Source organism: Mus caroli, unplaced genomic scaffold (genome assembly GCF_900094665.2).
Source record: "Mus caroli unplaced genomic scaffold, CAROLI_EIJ_v1.1 scaffold_16441_1, whole genome shotgun sequence".
Classification (NCBI taxonomy): domain Eukaryota; kingdom Metazoa; phylum Chordata; class Mammalia; order Rodentia; family Muridae; genus Mus; species Mus caroli.
Window position 1 is genome coordinate 7227 of NW_018390383.1, and position 5333 is coordinate 12559.

Below are 5333 nucleotides of genomic sequence, written 5' to 3' on the forward strand. Positions count from 1 at the left end.
CCCCTTCTTAGAATTGGAAACAAAACACCTATAGAAGGAGTTACAGAGACAAAGTTTGGAGCTGAGACAAAAGGATGGACCATCTAGAGACTACCATATCTGGGGATCCATCCCATAATCAGCTTCCAAACGCTGACACCATTGCATACACTAGCAAGATTGTGCTGATAGGACCCAGCTGTCTCTAGTGAGACTACACCAGAGCCTAGCAAACACAGAAGTGGATGCTCACAGTCAGCTATTGGATGGATCACAGGGCCCCCAATGGAGGAACTAGAGAAAATACCCAAGGAGCTAAAGGGATCTGCAACCCTATAGGTGGAACACCAATATGAACTAACCAGTACACCCTGGAGCTCGTGTCTCTAGCTGCAGATGTATCAGAAGATGGCCTAGCCAGCCATTAGTAGAAAGAGAGGCCCCTTGGTCGTGCAAACTTTATATGCAGTACAGGGGAACTCCAGGAACAAGAAGTGCGAGTGGGAGGGAGGGTATGGGGTACTTTTGGGATAGCATTGGAAATGTAAATGAGGAAAATACCTAATAAAATTTTTTTTAAAAAAAGAAGTAGTAGAAATATGTCTGTGTGGCTATCTTCTTTTGGGTTTGCTGAAAGATATTTTCTTGCCTTTTTTCTAGGGTATAGTTTCCCACCTTGTGTTGGTGTTGTCCATCTATTATCCTTTGTAGGGCTGCATTTATGGAAAGAAAATGTATAAATTTGGTTTTGTCATGAACTATCCTGTTTTCTCCATCTATAATAATTGAGAGTTTTGCTGGGTACAATAATCTGGGCTGGCATTTGTGTTCTTTCCTGTATTTTTTAAAGGGAGTTACTTATGTCCTTCTTAAAGTCCTCTATCATCATCAAGAGACGTGATTTTAAATCACTTCCAAATTTCCAAATCTTGCTTTTCCAGTGTGATGGTTTATCGAAGACTTGCTATGATGGGAGAATTGGGTCCTGATAATGCTAAGTAACCTTGGTTTCTGTTGTGTATCCTCTTTTGCTTCCCTTCCACCATCTGATTATCTCCAGTGCTCCCTGCCCTTGCTATATCTGACTGAAGACTGGCCTAACTGTGATTCTAGTTTTGTCAGAACTCCTCAGAGTTCAGCTATCTTGGTGATCCTATGATTCTGTGATCCTGAGATCCTGGGTGTGTCTGAACTCCTGGGAATCAAACTGCCCCTGGGACCCTGAGATCCTGGTGTGACCAAGCTCCTGGAATCCTGGGAACATGGGATCCTATTATCCTGGTATGTTAGAGTGCCTAGAAGTAGAGCTTCTTCTGGGTTTTGTGGGACTGGCTGGCACAGAGTTCACACTCAAGGTCTGATCAGGGCACCAGCCCAGACTAGAAAGAACCTGGTCAGGCAGATTCCTGGCTGGCTGGGTCCCGTTGGTTCATGTGTTCCCTTTTTCATGATTAGGTATGGGCCCTGTATCCCTAATATTTAAGGAAAGGTGATCATTACTTCCTGCTATTTATTACTCTAATATTTCAACCGGAAGTGATGTTGGAGTTTTTCAGAGGCCTTTTCAGTGTCTAATGTGATCGTGATTTTTTTTTCAGTTTATTTAATGTGTGGATTAAGTTGATGGATTTTCGTATATTGAATCACCCCTTCATGCCTGTGTTGAGGCCTACTTTATTTTGTTGTATGATGTTTTTTAAAGTGTTCCTGGATTCTGTTTGCAAGTACTTTATTAAGTGTTTTTTCACCAATGTTTATAACTGAAAATGGTCTAGAATTCTGTCTGGTTATTGAGTCTTAATGTGGTTTAGGTAATAGGATGACTGTCCCCTCAGAGAATGTGTTTGGCAATGTTCCTTACATTTCTATTTGTGGAATAGTTTGAGAAGGATTGACATTATGTCTTTTTAAAAGTCTGTTAGAATTTTATGCTAAAACCATCTGGTCCTGAGCATTTTTGTTGTTTTTGTTCTTGTTGTATTTTGTTTTGAGATTTTCATGACATCTTTATTTCCTAAGGAGTTATGGGTCTTTTTAGATTACTTACCTTATCTTAATTTCATTTTGGTAAGTGGAATCAATCTGGAAATTTGTTCATTTCATTTAGATTTTCCAGTTTTGTGTAATACAGGCTTTTGTAATACGTCCCAAATAGTGTTTGGAATTCCTCAGTGTCTATTGTTATGCCCCATTTTCATTTTCTTATTTTCTTGTTCTGGGGTATAAACTCCCTGCTTTTCCTTTACTTTGGCTAAGGGTTTGTATATCCTTTTGATTTTTTAAATGTTCCAAGTCTTGGTTTTGTTGATTTTTTGTGGTATTCACTTATTTCCAATTAATTGTTTTTTTCCCCTGAGTTTGTATATTTCTTGCCATCTACTCCCCTTTGGTGTCTTTATATCTTGTGTTCTGGAGCTTTCAAGTGTGCTGTTAAATTGCTAGCATGAGATGTATCCATTTTCTTTAAGACAGCATTTACAGGCATGACTTTTCTCTTAGCAGTGTTTTCATTGTGTCCCATAAGTTTGGGCATGTTCTGTCTTCCTTTTGGTCAATGAATTATAAAGTCTTTAACTTCTTCCTTCCTTCCCTCTCTACTTCTTTCTTTCTTTCTCTCTTTCTTTCTTTCATCTTTGACCCATGGTCATTGAGTAGATAATTACTCGATTCCTTTGAGTTTGTAGACATTATGATGCCTGAATCTTATTAAACTCCACTTTGAATGCACGGGTTTCTGAAAACATGCTAGGTATTAATTCAATCTTCTTCTGTCTCTTACTGCTTCTGTTGATACTGAGTTCATGGTCAGTTTGGGGGAAGGTTCTGTGAGCTTCTGAATGGAGTGTATGTGTGTGTATAATTTATTTGGGTGAAATATTCTGTAGACATATGTTAGGTCCACTTCATTCCTTATTTCTATTATTTTCATTATTCTACTGTTTGGTATTTCTTTGGATCACATCAGCACTGGTGATAGTGTGTGTTATAATCTCCCACTCTTAAAATGTTGGCTTGGGATGTGATTTAAGCTTTAGTGATGTTATTTTATGAACGTGGTTGCCCCAGCATTTTGGCATATATATTCAATAATGTGATGTGACCTTCATGGCTTTTTCCATATTTTTCATAAAATATGAAGTGTACTTTTCTATTGTTTTTTATTAGTTTTGATTGAATTTCAGTTTGATTTGATGTTGGGATGAATACTCCAACTTATTTCATAGGTCCATTTGCTTAGAAAACCTTTTCTAGTCATTTTCTCTGATTTAGTGCTTATCTTTGTTTCTGAGGTATGTTTTGTTTATGCAGAAAAATGATGGGTCCTACTCTCACTTGCACTGTGGTAGCCTGTGTCTTTTAAATGGGGCAAATGAGTCTATTTATGTTACAGGATACTAATGATCAATGACTCTTAATTCCTGTTCTTTTGATGTTGGAAGTGGTAGTATGCATGTGTGTGAAAGAAATTTCTCTTTTTTTCATTTTTTAATCACTTCATTCTTTTCTTAGTTACCCTCCTCATTTATGGTTGGTCTTATAAAGGATTATTTTTTATTTCCATTAATGGATATTCAGTGGTTTGATGAACATTGTTTCTGACCTGACATCTGTGTCACTTTTGGTTTGCAAAACCTCTGCGCAGAGTCTTGTGGCTTTTAGATTCTCTGTTGAGAAGTCAGTTGAAATTCTGATATGTTAGTCTTTACATGTTTCTTTTCTATCAGATCTTGCAGCTTTCAATATTCTTTTTGTTCTGTATATTTAATGCTTTGGCTATTATTTGCATGAAAGAGTTTCCTCTTTTACTCCAATCTATTTGGTATTATGCAAACTTCTTGTACATTTAAACAATATTTTCTTTAGATTACAATTTTCTTCTATGATTTTGTTAAAGATATTTTCTGGTACTTTGAGCTGGGAATCTTCTTCTCCTATACCTATAATTTTTAGATTTTGTCTTTTTATACTGTCCTTCTCTCCCTTGGTGGGTATTTTGTCTAGGATCACCCATATTTATTGGTAAGAATCTTTCACTTTCCTGGACTATTGTAATTCTAGAAGGTCTGAACAGCTTCCACTGTGGAATCTCAAGGAAGTTTTAATTTATATTTCCCTGATGACTAAAGACTTTGAATATTTCTTTTTATTAGCATTTTATTCCTCCCCTTCCTCTTCTTCCTCATCCTCTTCCTCCTACTCCTCCTTTTCTTCCTCTTCATATCTTTAATCTTACTTTTTAGTCAAGTTATTATCCCCCTCCCAATGTGCCCTCTGATCATTCCTCATGCCATGAATCCTCCCCCTGTCTTGAAGAAGATGCCTCCACCACCACCACACCACCTGCCAGCCCTCTCCACTCTTTGGGGCCTCAAGACTCATGAGAGTTAGGCACCTCTTCTCTCACTAAGGCCAGTCCAGGCAGTCCCCTGCTATATATCTGTTGGGGACCTGATATGAGCTAGTGTATGGTGGCTAAGTGTCTGAGAGGTCTTAGGTGTCTGAGTTAGTTAAAACTTCTGGTTTTCTCATGGGGTCATCCTCCTCAGCTTCTTCCATTCAAACTTCTCCAAATCAACAACATGGATTTCCAACTTAAGTCCATTGATTTGAAATAATTATCTGCATCTGTCTCAGTCAGCTACTTGTTAATCTATGTCTTTTTATTGGGGGATTGAGTCCATTGATATTAAGAGATATTAAGGGAAGTAATTGTTGCTTCCTGTTATTTTTGTTATTAGATTTGGAATTCTGTTCATGTGGCTATCTTCTTTTAGGTTTGTTGAAAGATTAATTTCCTGCTTTTTCTAGGGCACAGTTTCCCTCCTTATGTTGGAGTTTTCCATTTATTATCCTTTGAAGGGCTGGAATTGTGGAAATTTATTATGTAAATTTATTTTTTTCATGGAATACCTTTCTTTCTCCATCTATGGTAACTGAAAGTTTTACTGGGTATAGTAGACTTGGCTGTCATTTGTGTTGTCTCAGGGTCTGTATGACATCTGCCCAGGATCTTCTGGATTTAACAGTCTCTGGTGAGAATTCTGGTGTAATTCTGAAAGGTCTGCCTTTATATGTTACTTGACCTGTTTCCCTTACTGCTTTTAATATTCTTTCTTTATTTTGTGCATTTCATGTTTTCACTATTGAATAATTGGAGGAATTTCTTCTCTGGTCCAGTCTATTTGGAATTTTGTAGGCTTTTGTACATTCGTGGACATATCTTTCTTTAGGTTGGGGAAGTGGTCTTCTATAATTTTGTTGAAGATATTTATTGGCCCTTCCATTTGGAAATCTTTGCTCTCTTCTATAACTATTATCCTTAGGTTTGGTCTTCTCATTGTGTTCTGGATTTC